Here is an 18,482-nt window from a genome sequence, read left to right as displayed (position 1 = left end):
TTGTCGGAATCAGTGCCATCGATGGTTATAGCTGAGACATGTGAGCAGGAAGTAGCTTTGGACGGACGCAAGTTGGACAAAAGAGCATTTAGGAAGAAGTTGAAACAATTGGAGCACTAAAAACAGAGAAATGCCTTGCAGTAGAGCTCAGTCTCCCTGAAGTTGTCAAATGCTTTAGCGTATTTAGTTAGTTTTTATAGGCTAGACCAACAGTAAGTGGCACATAGTTGTAAATAAACCTGTCACATACGAGCAATATTTCAGCTAGTCGCATGATAAACTAAAATACGCGCAATAATTTCAGTCGTCAAGAGATGATGCCGTTTAAAATTGTTGGAAAGCCGCCATTTTGAGAAAAGCTGCAAACATTTGACACCAAAGTATTTTGCATTATTTGCTGGTTTCCTTGTGAAACTGAATGACTATTGTTGTTTTTTATGCAGTTTTTATCATAGAGGCTTCATTTTGATTGGCTGGAAATGGTCTCAAAATGACGATGTTAGCATTTATCAATAAAATTTCGGGGGGGACAATGTATCATCCAGTAAAATTTGTTATTGTTGACAGACCTAATTGTAGAATTGAAGAAAAATTTAATACGTTTTCCATAATTTTGGCAAATAAGAATCTAAAACAAGCTGTCATGCTTGACTCAATACTTTGATGAAAAGATTTTTTCTACAATTGCAGCCAAGTATTTTGGGCCATGTTTACACAGCTTTGCCTATCTAGAGAGAAAAATGTCTTCTTTGCAAAAATAGCTCATGATCAGACAGATTGTATTGCATAAAAGTCCAATAAAACATTTCGATGTCAGATGCTGTAATGGGACAAAATGTGAAAAAGAGGCGTCAATACGGCAACGCACTGTGTTTCATAGCACAACATGGTTCCTAACAAACAGTTGGAATTAGTTGAATAAAATGACTTCAAAAGAATGACGACAAACACATAGTTTTACCGTAACACCTTATTGTAAATCTGCTTCATAGACAAAACTTATTAGATAGTGACACAATCAAATGAGTGCAAAAAACTTTTGACTTTTTAAAACAATACATTACTTTCTAAACATGTAAATTGTCTTGCATAACATCAGATCAATATACTACAAACTTAACTAAACCATAATATTTCGCTAAATATAGCATTACTGTTTTGTATGACAACTTATTAGGCCCATTGCAGATAAAAACAGTAAATTTCTGCCAGAAAAGTTCACAATTTTGAGATTAGCTGCAGAAATGTTTTAGAAAAAAAAAACTGGAAGCTTCTGAGTTTCAGAAGTAAAAGTGTTAGAATTATTATTTGTTTAATCTTACTTATATGAAGCTTATAATGTTATGCCACTTTTAGAAGTTTGTTCTGTCTGTTGTTCGTTCACTTCTTGTGTTGCAGAAGATAAGCGGCAGAGAACAAGAACACACCCCAACGACCTCGAGGAGAATGTGCTGTTCAAGTTATCTTATATGGATAAGAGTTTGCTGTGTCAAGCTTCAACAGAGTCTGTTTAGCTGTTTGAAGCTGCTTGTAACTAGGGCGTTTTCTGATTCAATAAAAGAGCGAGGTGAGCAGAGAAACTTCAGAGTGTTGGTCGGAGATTGTAACTGAAGCTTTCTCTGAGGCACTCTCCTCGCGAGTAAAAACTATTTACTGACTCTTTGTCTCTGTTTTTTGCAGTGTGTAAGAAATGTCTTGTGTTTGAACCTGACATTTAATTGGTCCTTCGAGCCGGAGTCCGATACACCAGACGATTCCAGCGAGTGAGTAAAAAAACCAGGAAGTCTGTGCACAGCATTTAAGACCCTTTCCGGGACTGGTCCTTTTTTCTCACGAGCTGGAGTCCGACGGTTGACGGTTTTCCTCAGAGACTGGAGACACAGTGAGTAGTTTCAGTTTAAAACCAGTATGTATGGGGAACGGTAAAAAATTAGAATAAAACCAGTTAAAGTCCGCGGGAGGGCAGACTCCTCTAACTATAAGTTAAAATCTGTGTGGGACGGCGGTGTCCTCTGGTAAAAAATTAAACCCTGAGAATCCTAGGCACTATCAGGTACATAAAAGCAGTTAAAATCCGCGGGAGGGCAGGCTCCCCTAACTCTATCAATCAATCAAATTTATTTGTATGGCACATTTCGGCAGCAAGGCATTTCAAAATACTTTACATAATTAAAATAAGACAGAATTATCAGTGAGAAAGAGAGAAATAAATAAAAAAAATAAAATATAATAATAATAATAAATATTACATCATTTAGTTAAATTCTCTGAGTTAGTTAAAATCTGCGTGGGACGGCGGAGTCCCTGCTGAAGGACGGCGGGAGTCCTCTACTGGGTAGTTAAAATCCGCAAAGGACAGGAGCGTCCTACTTAAAAGTGTGAAAGTGTGTGAGTGAATGAAAACTGATTATCACTAGATAAACAGTTTAATACCAAAACAACGGGGAACAAAGGGTGAGATTTTGTGGATGTTTGTAGACAAGAAAACTCCGCTCTCTGAGTTGAAGTGAGTTTTACCACAATCTATTTATCACCATCCTGTTGAAATTTTCCAGTGTTTAGAACACAGCAGGTGTTGAGACCACACTGGACTAAATTTAGTTCAAAATGTTAATGTTAATGGTAAAGGGGGAAGCAAACATAAACAGAAGGTCTTAGTTGGTTCCTACTGGTTCCTACTGGTTCTACTGGTTCCTAGTGGTTCCACTGGTTCCTACTGGTTCTACTGGTTCCACTGGTTCCACTGGTTCCTACTGGTTCCCACTGGTTCTACTGGTTCCACTGGTTCCTACTGGTTCCACTGGTTCCCACTGGTTCTACTGGTTCCTACTGGTTCCACTGGTTCCTACTGGTTCTACTGGTTCTACTGGTCTTTAATGTCTTTAATTTTTTTTAATAAAAGCAGTTAAAGTCCGCGGGAGTCCTCTACTAGGTAGTTAAATTCCGTGAAGGGCAGAAATGTCCTACTTCCATGTTTTTATGTCTTTAATGTTTTATCAGTAAAAGAAAACAAATGGCAAAAGAGGGTTATGAACAGACAAAAGTCTGGCTCCAAATAGCTGAGAGAAGAGAGAGGGAGAAAGAAAGGCTAAAGAAAAAAGAACAGGAACGGAGGAGCAGAAAAATAAGGCGGAGGGGGCCGGTCATTCTGTTCACAGCCGATGTTTTATCAGTTTGTATTGGAATAGTTTGTTCTTGATATGCGGAGGGCTCCATCCTAATCAGACATCCGTGAGCCTGTTCTTCTGAAGCGATGGTCACATTGTTGTTCTTGTTGATAAATGAAAAATGTTTGCAGTGAGCAGCCTTATTCCGTGTTTGTTAAGATTGCGTCCTCCTCTTCCAAAGAGGTGAAAGCGCTGCCAGTAGATCCAGAGGTTATCAAGGAAGGTCACTGAGCTGACAGAGCAGGTTTAAAACAGCCATTTGTTTATCATAAGCAGCCTGGAATGTTTTTCGCCTCCCCGTTGAGGCGATGGAATTAGACCACTGAGAAATAACTTCATTTTTAATTTCCCATAGTGTCCAGAAGAATATTAAGTCCTTTTTCAGAATCTCGGATTTTTGCTTTTCCAGATCATTGGCTCCAACATGCACAACTAAGTCTCCATGTTTGGCTGATCAGTGGTTATAGAGAGCACTTTGCGGAGCTTTGTGCGGTGGATGCGTTGGTTTAGCCTCGTTGCTGGTGTTTGAGGGTGGATTTTCACTCGGGGGCTCGTGCTGAAGTGCAGAAATCTGTTTTTCAGTGGGATTCCCACGGAGTCAGAATGTTTTGAGGCTCGGGCTGGTCGCTTTGTCCTTGGGAGTGGGCTCGGTGTAGTCGTTTTGGTTCCAGCTACTTGTTTGTTATTCTTTGGCGAAGCAGGTGTTGAGGTTGAAGGTGCGTTTCTGCTCAGAGCTGGCCACGCTGATTCATCTAGGTGAGGGGTTCTCCCGTTAGTCGTCTCATGGATCTGCAGTGTGAGACTTTTGTTTTGGCTTGGCTCCCTGAGCGATCCAGGGTGAGCTGTTTGGTGCGGGGTGTACGACCTCTCCGCTGATTTGAGGAAGAGTTGTTTCATATCCATGGGTAGCGTTGATCTCAAAGTTCACCTCTAGCCGTTGAATCTTTGTTTCAAAAAACTGAAGTCGTTGTAGAATACTGCTAATGTCCTTGGGGTCGAACGGGGGCATTTTGCCCTAGTTCAACTTGGAGGTGAAGAAAAGTGAGGTAAAAAATAAAAGTGAGAAAATCTCCTGGTCTTTAGGTTTGAAGTAATCCAGTTATGATGTCGATGCAAAAACAAGCAAGCAAACTAGAACAAAAAACCTGGATAAAAAGTGGAGCAACTGTAAAAAATGACTTATACATCTGACCAGAAGGAAAACCAATCCTACCAAAAAATCTATACAAATGGGCAGCAATATTGAGCCATGGGAAGACACATGTCTCAACAGGAGGGATGGTAGGATTAGTAAAACAGCATTATACAACCTATGGTTTTAATTTTAATCTATATTCAAAAAAAATTTTTTGTAGAGCTTGCCTCATATGTGCTAAGCACAATGCTCAAGGCAATCTACGTCCAAAGCGAGGGAGGTTTCCAACACCTAACTATCCTTTCCAGAGTATACACATGGACTTTATAGAACTAAATCAAAGTGAAGGAAAAAAGTACTGTCTAGTGATCATAGATTCATTTTTAAAATGGATAGAACTGTTCCCAACTAAAACACCGGATGCCCTAACAGTGGCAAAAGCCTTATGTAAAGACATAATACCCAGATATGGAATACCAGAAAAAATCTATAGTAATAATGGTACACACTTTGTGAACCAAGTGGTAAAAAACATAGGAACTGCCTTCCACATAAACTTAAAAAACCACTGCAGCTACCACCCACAAAGTGCAGGACTGGTAGAAAGAATGAATGGTACTATAAAAAATAGATTAAAGAAGTGTATGGAAGAAACAGGAAGGCCCTGGACACGGTGTTTGGACCTAGTTAAAATGTATATAAACATCACTAGTGCATCAGGACTAACACCTTATGAAACACTATTTGGGAGACCGTACAGACTCCCATTATTCAAGAATGAATGGGAAGCAGAGGATGAACCTAACTTAGCAGACTATATGAAAAAACTATATGAGAAAATCACCAAAGTGGGAAGGTCCCTATCAGGTCCTGTTGACCACAGGAACTGCAGTTAAGATAGCAGAAAGAAACGCATGGATCCACTTAGCACATTGTAAGCTGATAATACAAAAAGATGACTAAAATAACTCTCTTGGTAATAACCTTCACTGCTACAGTATTGCTAAGTGTTTTGGTCATCAGCCTTTCTACCTTTTATGAACAAAGTTTGCCTACCTTCAGTTAGACCCCCAGAGGAAGCCCGTGGTACAAAGGGAACTGTATTTCTAGTATACAGTTGTCTCAAACCGGTGAAGATAGTCCACAACTCTGCCGAGGGGTTCTTAGGAAGGGAATCAAAACATAAAACATGATGACTAAAAGAAATAAGGTGATCTTTGGTGTAGGAGCTACGGTCATTATTATTACAGCTCTCCTGTTGTTCTGGTATGAAATAAAATTAAAAGAGGAACACATTACGCCGAGGAAAAAGAGGGACGACTCCATCGCGGCTGATATAGAGTTTGATGAATATGTAAAATCTATAGAAGGTTCTAAGGTTAGGAACATAGACAAACCATGCAGCGGGTCAGGTGAAGTGGTTGTAGATGAAATATACCTGTGTGTTAATGCATCTAGATTGGCAACTGTGGTTTCCCTAGACCTAAATAAGATCGAGATAGGGGGTTACCCAGGCTCTGCCTGGGCAGGTTATGATTGGTATATGGCATCACGAGACTATAGTGTAAGCTGGAACAACGTTTTTGCCTATACGGGGGACAGCTGGAGGCCAAATCCAACGAACAGACACCGAGCACAGTACTGGGCTAAAGTTATGCATCTGGGAAAAATCAATAAAGAGCTGAAAATAATCATAAACACCACAAACAATCCAATTCCTTTCGAAAATGATGTTCCTTGTTTCTACTTTTCCTTATGGATCGAGAAAAGCGGAAACGACCCCTATAAAATGTTTTCCCTGTGCCAGAACTTTACAGAGTCAAGTAACACCGCCCCAGGCATAGTGGTTGCGGGCCCACACTCAACCAAACTCGCAAGTTCTGAAATAACTGTATTTAATGCAGAGGGTGATGATGTAGATGAGCTAATTAGAATAACCACAGGAGTTACCAGCCGAAGCAACAACTGGCTTCTAATGATAGAACAGGCTGCAAAAGTTCCACAAGGGGATTGTGTGGTATGTATGGGTCCACGACCACTTTTGAGAGTGGTTCCAGCTACGCTCCCAAATGAATGTTTGATTCCACTTATGAATGCAACAAATCCTACAGGAAATTGCAGTGTATGGGATGAAGTATATCCACTTTCCCCTCTTGGAAAAAACAGACCTGTCTTCTCTAGAAATGTGGCCCGAAATAACTTCACTTGCATCCAACGTTCTGGTAACGGACCTAAATTAGGAACTCTCACAGCAGGAAATTGTTCAACTATAGTAAATGTAACTCGGCACTTCCACCCATTATCCCGCAGTGACATCTGGTGGTGGTGTGGAGATAACAGGTTGTTTGACAAACTGCCGTCAAATACTACTGGTTTGTGCACTGTAGTAACTCTGCTGTTACCTGTTTCAATATATCCTATGACAGTACCACAATTACTTGACTCACTAGGTAATGTGCTTCCATCAGTGTGGCACCAACGTCAGAAACGCTCACTGAAAGATGACGATGATCCCACATACATAGATAGTATTGGGGTCCCACGTGGTGTACCTGATGAATATAAGTTGGTAAATCAGATATATGCAGGTTTTGAATCATCTATCTGCTGGTGGTGTACTATAAATAAAAATGTTGATAGAATAAACTACATCCACTACAATGTCCAGAGGTTAGGTAACAAAACAGAGCAAGGTTTCTCAGCCGTCCACGAGCAACTGTCAGCTACCTCCCTGATGGCTTTCCAAAATCGCATTGCTGTGGACATGTTGTTGGCGGAAAGGGGTGGGGTCTGCGCCCTTTTTGGGGAGCAGTGCTGCACCTTCATTCCCAACAATACCGCTGCGGATGGCAGCCTCACCAAGGCCTTGGATGGTTTGAGGGCCCTAAACAGCAAAATGAAAGACCACTCTGGAGCTGATACAGAAATGTGGGACGGTTTGGGTAATGTATTTGGCCGATATCAACAACTAATAGTCTCTGTCTTAATTCCCATAGCTGTGTTTGCAGCAATACTGACCTTGTGTGGATGTTGTTGTATTCCCTGTATCAGAGCTTTAATTCAAAAGCTCATCACCACTGCCATCACTCCGATGCAGGAACAAATGTATTCTCTCCTTCCTCCTGACGACAATAAAAATGTAACAGATGCCGAGTCCAGTGATGAAGAAGATGAAATGTCTCTCAACTTTCCGGACTTGTATCCTGACTCAAATGTTCCTATGTTGAACTTGTAAATACAATGTTATTGATGCAAGGTGTGAAATGTGTCCTTTTCCCTCTGAGTGTACCTGTTTTGAACCACTTAATGAATTACCAATAGAAAATCGAAAGAAGTTATTGAGTAAGGACTAGCTCTGGCTAAAAATGGCATAAACAGGAGGGAAATGTTAGAATTATTATTTGTTTAATCTTACTTATATGAAGCTTATAATGTTATGCCACTTTTAGAAGTTTGTTCTGTCTGTTGTTCGTTCACTTCTTGTGTTGCAGAAGATAAGCGGCAGAGAACAAGAACACACCCCAACGACCTCGAGGAGAATGTGCTGTTCAAGTTATCTTATATGGATAAGAGTTTGCTGTGTCAAGCTTCAACAGAGTCTGTTTAGCTGTTTGAAGCTGCTTGTAACTAGGGCGTTTTCTGATTCAATAAAAGAGCGAGGTGAGCAGAGAAACTTCAGAGTGTTGGTCGGAGATTGTAACTGAAGCTTTCTCTGAGGCACTCTCCTCGCGAGTAAAAACTATTTACTGACTCTTTGTCTCTGTTTTTTGCAGTGTGTAAGAAATGTCTAGTGTTTGAACCTGACATTTAATTGGTCCTTCGAGCCGGAGTCCGATACACCAGACGATTCCAGCGAGTGAGTAAAAAAACCAGGAAGTCTGTGCACAGCATTTAAGACCCTTTCCGGGACTGGTCCTTTTTTCTCACGAGCTGGAGTCCGACGGTTGACGGTTTTCCTCAGAGACTGGAGACACAGTGAGTAGTTTCAGTTTAAAACCAGTATGTATGGGGAACGGTAAAAAATTAGAATAAAACCAGTTAAAGTCCGCGGGAGGGCAGACTCCTCTAACTATAAGTTAAAATCTGTGTGGGACGGCGGTGTCCTCTGGTAAAAAATTAAACCCTGAGAATCCTAGGCACTATCAGGTACAATAAAAGCAGTTAAAATCCGCGGGAGGGCAGGCTCCCCTAACTCTATCAATCAATCAAATTTTATTTGTATGGCACATTTCGGCAGCAAGGCATTTCAAAATACTTTACATAATTAAAATAAAGACAGAAATTATCAGTGAGAAAGAGAGAAATAAAATAAAAAAAATAAAAATAATAATAATAATAATAAATATTACATCATTTAGTTAAATTCTCTGAGTTAGTTAAAATCTGCGTGGGACGGCGGAGTCCCCTGCTGAAGGACGGCGGGAGTCCTCTACTGGGTAGTTAAAATCCGCAAAGGACAGGAGCGTCCTACTTAAAAGTGTGAAAGTGTGTGAGTGAATGAAAACTGATTATCACTAGATAAACAGTTTTATACCAAAACAACGGGGAACAAATGGTGAGATTTTGTGGATGTTTGTAGACAAGAAAACTCCGCTCTCTGAGTTGAAGTGAGTTTTACCACAATCTATTTATCACCATCCTGTTGAAATTTTCCAGTGTTTAGAACACAGCAGGTGTTGAGACCACACTGGACTAAATTTAGTTCAAAATGTTAATGTTAATGGTAAAGGGGGAAGCAAACATAAACAGAAGGTCTTAGTTGGTTCCTACTGGTTCCTACTGGTTCTACTGGTTCCTAGTGGTTCCACTGGTTCCTACTGGTTCTACTGGTTCCACTGGTTCCACTGGTTCCTACTGGTTCCCACTGGTTCTACTGGTTCCACTGGTTCCTACTGGTTCCACTGGTTCCCACTGGTTCTACTGGTTCCTACTGGTTCCACTGGTTCCTACTGGTTCTACTGGTTCTACTGGTCTTTAATGTCTTTAATTTTTTTTAATAAAAGCAGTTAAAGTCCGCGGGAGTCCTCTACTAGGTAGTTAAATTCCGTGAAGGGCAGAAATGTCCTACTTCCATGTTTTTATGTCTTTAATGTTTTATCAGTAAAAGAAAAACAAATGGCAAAAGAGGGTTATGAACAGACAAAAGTCTGGCTCCAAATAGCTGAGAGAAGAGAAGAGGGAGAAAGAAAGGCTAAAGAAAAAAGAACAGGAAACGGAGGAGCAGAAAAATAAGGCGGAGGGGGGCCGGTCATTCTGTTCACAGCCGATGTTTTATCAGTTTGTATTGGAATAGTTTGTTCTTGATATGCGGAGGGCTCCATCCTAATCAGACATCCGTGAGCCTGTTCTTCTGAAGCGATGGTCACATTGTTGTTCTTGTTGATAAAATGAAAAATGTTTGCAGTGAGCAGCCTTATTCCGTGTTTGTTAAGATTGCGTCCTCCTCTTCCAAAGAGGTGAAAGCGCTGCCAGTAGATCCAGAGGTTATCAAGGAAGGTCACTGAGCTGACAGAGCAGGTTTTAAAAACAGCCATTTGTTTATCATAAGCAGCCTGGAATGTTTTTCGCCTCCCCGTTGAGGCGATGGAATTAGACCACTGAGAAATAACTTCATTTTTAATTTTCCCATAGTGTCCAGAAGAATATTAAAGTCCTTTTTCAGAATCTCGGATTTTTGCTTTTCCAGATCATTGGCTCCAACATGCACAACTAAAGTCTCCATGTTTGGCTGATCAGTGGTTATAGAGAGCACTTTGCGGAGCTTTGTGCGGTGGATGCGTTGGTTTAGCCTCGTTGCTGGTGTTTGAGGGTGGATTTTCACTCGGGGGCTCGTGCTGAAGTGCAGAAAATCTGTTTTTCAGTGGGATTCCCACGGAGTCAGAATGTTTTGAGGCTCGGGCTGGTCGCTTTGTCCTTGGGAGTGGGCTCGGTGTAGTCGTTTTGGTTCCAGCTACTTGTTTGTTATTCTTTGGCGAAGCAGGTGTTGAGGTTGAAGGTGCGTTTCTGCTCAGAGCTGGCCACGCTGATTCATCTAGGTGAGGGGTTCTCCCCGTTAGTCGTCTCATGGGATCTGCAGTGTGAGACTTTTGTTTTGGCTTGGCTCCCTGAGCGATCCAGGGTGAGCTGTTTGGTGCGGGGTGTACGACCTCTCCGCTGATTTGAGGAAGAGTTGTTTCATATCCATGGGTAGCGTTGATCTCAAAGTTCACCTCTAGCCGTTGAATCTTTGTTTCAAAAAACTGAAGTCGTTGTAGAATACTGCTAATGTCCTTGGGGTCGAACGGGGGCATTTTGCCCTAGTTCAACTTGGAGGTGAAGAAAAGTGAGGTAAAAAATAAAAGTGAGAAAATCTCCTGGTCTTTAGGTTTGAAGTAATCCAGTTATGATGTCGATGCAAAAACAAGCAAGCAAACTAGAACAAAAAACCTGGATAAAAAGTGGAGCAACTGTAAAAAATGACTTATACATCTGACCAGAAGGAAAACCAATCCTACCAAAAAAATCTATACAAATGGGCAGCAATATTGAGCCATGGGAAGACACATGTCTCAACAGGAGGGATGGTAGGATTAGTAAAACAGCATTATACAACCTATGGTTTTAATTTTAATCTATATTCAAAAAAAATTTTTTGTAGAGCTTGCCTCATATGTGCTAAGCACAATGCTCAAGGCAATCTACGTCCAAAGCGAGGGAGGTTTCCAACACCTAACTATCCTTTCCAGAGTATACACATGGACTTTATAGAACTAAATCAAAGTGAAGGAAAAAAGTACTGTCTAGTGATCATAGATTCATTTTTAAAATGGATAGAACTGTTCCCAACTAAAACACCGGATGCCCTAACAGTGGCAAAAGCCTTATGTAAAGACATAATACCCAGATATGGAATACCAGAAAAAATCTATAGTAATAATGGTACACACTTTGTGAACCAAGTGGTAAAAAACATAGGAACTGCCTTCCACATAAACTTAAAAAACCACTGCAGCTACCACCCACAAAGTGCAGGACTGGTAGAAAGAATGAATGGTACTATAAAAAATAGATTAAAGAAGTGTATGGAAGAAACAGGAAGGCCCTGGACACGGTGTTTGGACCTAGTTAAAATGTATATAAACATCACTAGTACATCAGGGCTAACACCTTATGAAACACTATTTGGGAGACCGTACAGACTCCCATTATTCAAGAATGAATGGGAAGCAGAGGATGAACCTAACTTAGCAGACTATATGAAAAAAACTATATGAGAAAATCACCAAAGTGGGAAGGTCCCTATCAGGTCCTGTTGACCACAGGAACTGCAGTTAAGATAGCAGAAAGAAACGCATGGATCCACTTAGCACATTGTAAACTGATAATACAAAAAGATGACTAAAATAACTCTCTTGGTAATAACCTTCACTGCTACAGTATTGCTAAGTGTTTTGGTCATCAGCCTTTTCTACCTTTTATGAACAAAGTTTTGCCTACCTTCAGTTAGACCCCCAGAGGAAGCCCGTGGTACAAAGGGAACTGTATTTCTAGTATACAGTTGTCTCAAACCGGTGAAGATAGTCCACAACTCTGCCGAGGGGTTCTTAGGAAGGGAATCAAAACATAAAACATGATGACTAAAAGAAATAAGGTGATCTTTGGTGTAGGAGCTACGGTCATTATTATTACAGCTCTCCTGTTGTTCTGGTATGAAATAAAATTAAAAGAGGAACACATTACGCCGAGGAAAAAGAGGGACGACTCCATCGCGGCTGATATAGAGTTTGATGAATATGTAAAATCTATAGAAGGTTCTAAGGTTAGGAACATAGACAAACCATGCAGCGGGTCAGGTGAAGTGGTTGTAGATGAAATATACCTGTGTGTTAATGCATCTAGATTGGCAACTGTGGTTTCCCTAGACCTAAATAAGATCGAGATAGGGGGTTACCCAGGCTCTGCCTGGGCAGGTTATGATTGGTATATGGCATCACGAGACTATAGTGTAAGCTGGAACAACGTTTTTGCCTATACGGGGGACAGCTGGAGGCCAAATCCAACGAACAGACACCGAGCACAGTACTGGGCTAAAGTTATGCATCTGGGGAAAATCAATAAAGAGCTGAAAATAATCATAAACACCACAAACAATCCAATTCCTTTCGAAAATGATGTTCCTTGTTTCTACTTTTCCTTATGGATCGAGAAAAGCGGAAACGACCCCTATAAAATGTTTTCCCTGTGCCAGAACTTTACAGAGTCAAGTAACACCGCCCCAGGCATAGTGGTTGCGGGCCCACACTCAACCAAACTCGCAAGTTCTGAAATAACTGTATTTAATGCAGAGGGTGATGATGTAGATGAGCTAATTAGAATAACCACAGGAGTTACCAGCCGAAGCAACAACTGGCTTCTAATGATAGAACAGGCTGCAAAAGTTCCACAAGGGGATTGTGTGGTATGTATGGGTCCACGACCACTTTTGAGAGTGGTTCCAGCTACGCTCCCAAATGAATGTTTGATTCCACTTATGAATGCAACAAATCCTACAGGAAATTGCAGTGTATGGGATGAAGTATATCCACTTTCCCCTCTTGGAAAAAACAGACCTGTCTTCTCTAGAAATGTGGCCCGAAATAACTTCACTTGCATCCAACGTTCTGGTAACGGACCTAAATTAGGAACTCTCACAGCAGGAAATTGTTCAACTATAGTAAATGTAACTCGGCACTTCCACCCATTATCCCGCAGTGACATCTGGTGGTGGTGTGGAGATAACAGGTTGTTTGACAAACTGCCGTCAATACTACTGGTTTGTGCACTGTAGTAACTCTGCTGTTACCTGTTTCAATATATCCTATGACAGTACCACAATTACTTGACTCACTAGGTAATGTGCTTCCATCAGTGTGGCACCAACGTCAGAAACGCTCACTGAAAGATGACGATGATCCCACATACATAGATAGTATTGGGGTCCCACGTGGTGTACCTGATGAATATAAGTTGGTAAATCAGATATATGCAGGTTTTGAATCATCTATCTGCTGGTGGTGTACTATAAATAAAAATGTTGATAGAATAAACTACATCCACTACAATGTCCAGAGGTTAGGTAACAAAACAGAGCAAGGTTTCTCAGCCGTCCACGAGCAACTGTCAGCTACCTCCCTGATGGCTTTCCAAAATCGCATTGCTGTGGACATGTTGTTGGCGGAAAGGGGTGGGGTCTGCGCCCTTTTTGGGGAGCAGTGCTGCACCTTCATTCCCAACAATACCGCTGCGGATGGCAGCCTCACCAAGGCCTTGGATGGTTTGAGGGCCCTAAACAGCAAAATGAAAGACCACTCTGGAGCTGATACAGAAATGTGGGACGGTTTGGGTAATGTATTTGGCCGATATCAACAACTAATAGTCTCTGTCTTAATTCCCATAGCTGTGTTTGCAGCAATACTGACCTTGTGTGGATGTTGTTGTATTCCCTGTATCAGAGCTTTAATTCAAAAGCTCATCACCACTGCCATCACTCCGATGCAGGAACAAATGTATTCTCTCCTTCCTCCTGACGACAATAAAAATGTAACAGATGCCGAGTCCAGTGATGAAGCAGATGAAATGTCTCTTAACTTTCCGGACTTGTATCCTGACTCAAATGTTCTTATGTTGAACTTGTAAATACAATGTTATTGATGCAAGGTGTGAAATGTGTCCTTTTCCCTCTGAGTGTACCTGTTTTGAACCACTTAATGAATTACCAATAGAAAATCGAAAGAAGTTATTGAGTAAGGACTAGCTCTGGCTAAAAATGGCATAAACAGGAGGGAAATGTTAGAATTATTATTTGTTTAATCTTACTTATATGAAGCTTATAATGTTATGCCACTTTTAGAAGTTTGTTCTGTCTGTTGTTCGTTCACTTCTTGTGTTGCAGAAGATAAGCGGCAGAGAACAAGAACACACCCCAACGACCTCGAGGAGAATGTGCTGTTCAAGTTATCTTATATGGATAAGAGTTTGCTGTGTCAAGCTTCAACAGAGTCTGTTTAGCTGTTTGAAGCTGCTTGTAACTAGGGCGTTTTCTGATTCAATAAAAGAGCGAGGTGAGCAGAGAAACTTCAGAGTGTTGGTCGGAGATTGTAACTGAAGCTTTCTCTGAGGCACTCTCCTCGCGAGTAAAAACTATTTACTGACTCTTTGTCTCTGTTTTTTGCAGTGTGTAAGAAATGTCTTGTGTTTGAACCTGACAAAAAGATTTTTGACTTTTGAAACTCAAAACTTCCTAAACTCTGAAATTTTTTTTTGATAAAATTTCTGAAATTAAACGCAAAATCTGAGCTTTTCCAACAAATTTTCTGACAATGATCTCAAAACTAACTACTGAAACTCAGAATTTGCTTTTTTTTTTCAAGAAAATTTCTGAGCTTGATCTCAAATTCTTTTTGCAAAAATTTACTCTATTTTTTCTGTCTGCAATGGGCTCCATTTTGCCGTCGTGGTTTTGATAGGACTCATTGATAATTCTGCTTTTAACACATTTCGGTCTTGCTTTAGTTTTTGTTCTTTGTGCTCCATAACGGAGGCAGAGCCGGTCACCACCAGATGGGTGAAATTCATCAGAGCTTCTACCTTCTCTCAGCGGTGTTTGCAGGAGTTTTTTGGGGGAAGGCCAGTGAGGCAGCACCACGAGCGTTGGGGAGTGGGGCCTACTCACCCCTCAGCATGAGCAAATGACTTGGTGTCAGTCAGAGGGATCCAGCTCCTCGTTAAGCTCCACCTTGATGAGTTTGATGAGCTGCAGTGGCTCCGACTCCATCTGCCAGTCGCACCTTGGAGAGACAGGAGAGAGAAGAAATAGTCAAACTGCACAAAACGCAGCAGACATGACATAAACGGAGACAAATTTACTGAGCTGGACTCGGTTTCAGGTTTCTGCTTGTTGTTCCAAACAAACTTAAAGTCGCTGCATTGTAATAACTGGAAGAAAACAAGTATAGCCTCCTGACTACCAGGAAAAAAACATATCCCCATTTTTTTTAAATTCCACAATTTTTGTAAGGTAATTGGAATACTGAAAACATTTTTTTGGGAAAAAAAGTTTTTATTTTTGAAATATGATGTGTCCACTACAGTGGACATCGGAACCCCATACATTTAAAATTGAACCTTGATGGCAACCAGTTTTTTCCCAAAGAAAATATCCAAACATCAACTTAAGAGTGAATTTCACATTTACAAAACTAAGCACTGTTGCCTAGCAAGAAGGTTATGGGTTCAATTCCGCATTTGCAGCTCAACCGTCATAGGATCAATAAGAACAAAGTGTCTGCTGGTGTAATTATTATTGCTTTGCTTTCTTTGTATTTAGTGAATGAAAAAAATAAAGTCAATAATAAACACATCCATTTTGAAAACCTTTTAGCCAAGTACAGCATAATGGCACTACCGATACAACTTCTACATCCTGAAGCCTGTCTGTTACAGCTTTACGTTAGCTGAACAGATCAATATGCAATGTATACCGTATCTGACATACATTAAAGATTTTATTTCACCTGAAAAGGCTTTTTACTAAACTGTAATCGTGTTAGCCACGCTAGCTTTTACTAAACTGTAATCGTGTTAGCCACGCTAGCTTTTACTAAACTGTAATCGTGTTATCCATGCCAACTTTTACTAAACTGTAATAGTGTTAGCCACGCTAGCACCGAGTATTGTGTATAAGTCCTTTGCACATTCGAACCCTCAAAACCATGAATGCCCGACTTACCCAGCCTTGCAAGAACAACAGGCATCAGCGATCTTGTCCACAGCTATATTTATGCTGAGGGTCTGAGGATCTGCTGTTTTCCTCATCGACTGGTAGCATTTAGCTGCAACTCGCACATTGTTAGAGGCATTGCATGGCTAATACATCTTGATGTCGTCCAAAAAAGATTACATGAACTTGTTGGTTTCCTTGTCCATTGTCGTGGCTGATATTTTGTGAAAATCCGGCAGAAATGCTAAACTAATCGACGCAGAAATACTCTGCAGAGTCAGTCGAAACGAAAAATCCCATAGAAACTAAGCTCTGCGAGGAGGTTAATGTGAGACATGAAGTCACGTGGGACTTTTGAGGGGCATTTCTGGGTGGAGCTTGGTATGGTCCATTGGTGGGTGGGTGGATGGATGGGTGGACAGATGGGTTGGTGGGAAGATGGATGGATGGGTTGGTGGAAGGATGGATGGATGGATGAATGAGTGGGTGGGTGGGTGGGTGGATGGATGGATGGATGGATGGATGGATGTGTGGATGGATGGATAAATGAATGAGTGGGTGGGTGGATGGATGGATGGATGGATGGGTGGATGGATGGATGGATGGATGGATGGATGGATGGATGGATGGATGGATGGGTGGAGGGATGAATGGGTGGATGGATGAATGAATGGATGAATTGATGGGTTGATGGATACAGAAAAAACAGAAAAATAATTACAAATGTCCACTACAGAGGACAATTTTTAAACTTTTAAATAGTATGATAAAATACAGTCAAAAATAATTCAGAAAATGTTTTAATATGCTGCTAAGAGACTTATTTAGAACAAGCCAACAAAATTTTAAATCAAAATTTGCACAATAAAAAGTTTTATGCACTTACTTTGTTTCTCCCCATAAAATGTGCTTCTACTGATGAACGTCATTTTTATGAATGAGAAAACGGAAGTTACAAAAGTCCCACCCCTTCACATGTGGCATCATTGAAAAGCCGTAAATGTCCTCTGTATATACCAAAAGGAATTAATTCAGTAGAATGCAGGGAGTGGGAGATATTCTAGTTTAGAAATGTCCTCTACAAAGGACAAAAATGAACTACTGGTAGTCACGAGGATAGGATTGTAAAAGGTCAGAAACGTAGGCTGAGGTTTGACCAAAAAAAGCTCTAAAAGATGAATATTTTAAAATAAACTCTAAAATATATTATTTGTACAGTTTGCTGTACTGATACTAGTTTATTTAGAGTGACGTTGCTAAAATTCAGTTTATTTGAAGGAATAGAGCAGTATATCATCAACATCCATTATGAATACACTTTGATCTAAACATTTATTTTGTAGTCCGGACTTTGTCCTGTGAAAAGGTGACATCAACCTCAGTCTTAAGACTTTTGGAGACTTTTTCATCATTTCCTTTCTAATGTTTAAGTGTAGGAAGGCATAGCAGCTACTTCCTGGCTGGTCTGCAGTAATATACTCTTTGCATCTTAAGCTTCTGGCTTGAACAGAACTCTTAAACAAACCTCAAGGCAGTCACAGAGAAACTGCATCTACATTGAGCTTACATTACAAACATCCATTGAACAAAATTATTTCTACTAGATTTTGAGTTGAGATGGTTGCTATTTGTAAAAAAAAAACAAAAAACTTATGCTGGACTACTGCATAAAATTCAGATAAATCACGTTGATGTTTGCGGCTATAAAAGCACAAAATATTTTGGCAAGGCTGTGGGCGGCTTTTTGCCAAGGACGTCTTGAACCTTGACATTAAAGATAAAACTATAAATTATTTTTATCAGAAGAAAAAGCAGCAGCAGCTCTTGAGGCTGTAATTGATGGGAAAAACCCCAAACACGTAGCACCGAGTTAATAATAATCTTTACGTTGCTTCATAGCATTTATTTTACCCCTCCTCTTCCTCCGAGTTTACCTGTGTTTCTCGAGCTCTTCCTGGAGCTGTTGTCGCACGTAAGCTGGCATTTTCCTCAGTGATTTACTGGAGCAATATGAACCTGGGTGTTATAATTACTGGGGTAAACCGGGCAGCTGCTGTTGGAGCGGTGTGACGCCGCGCTCGTGGGCGCTGAAAACGGCAGACTCACGAGCTCGAGCGGAGGGCAGGTGCGGAGAACGCAGACGCCACGTTTTTTGCTATCTGCGTGATTGGACGCAGGAGAGAGAGGGGGGGGATAATAATGTGGTCACACATGATGCAGCACCGCTGGCTTACATTAAAGGGACGGGGGTTCTGTTCGCCACAGCGACAAGGACACACACAAACACGGAGGAACCCCTAGCATTATCTGTCCTCTGTCACTCGACCTGGCACTCAGACGGGGCTGGAGAAAAAGTGTAGCAGAGCGTGGAGGAGATTGTACCGCTGCTCCATTTCTCTCTTCGGCTCGTGTTAGGCTGTCTGACAGCGCAGCATTGATTTAT

At 40.9% G+C, this 18,482-nt stretch overlaps 1 long non-coding RNA gene across 1 annotated transcript; it reads left to right on the top strand.

The window, feature by feature from the left end:
* The first annotated feature begins 3,962 nt into the window (after nt 1-3,962).
* On the top strand, nt 3,963-12,981 carry LOC145554152 (uncharacterized). Its single transcript, XR_014090198.1, has 2 exons — nt 3,963-4,213; nt 10,648-12,981. It is a non-coding gene; the product is annotated as an uncharacterized LOC145554152 (long non-coding RNA).
* The last annotated feature ends 5,501 nt before the right edge of the window (nt 12,982-18,482 follow it).

The sequence above is a fragment of the Poecilia reticulata genome, chromosome 12 (genome assembly GCF_904066995.2).
Source record: "Poecilia reticulata chromosome 12, P_reticulata-male-v2, whole genome shotgun sequence".
In the NCBI taxonomy this organism is placed as follows: Eukaryota; Metazoa; Chordata; class Actinopteri; order Cyprinodontiformes; family Poeciliidae; genus Poecilia; species Poecilia reticulata.
The sequence above is the reverse complement of the archived record's forward strand: the minus strand, read 5'-3'. Positions and strand labels throughout refer to the sequence as shown.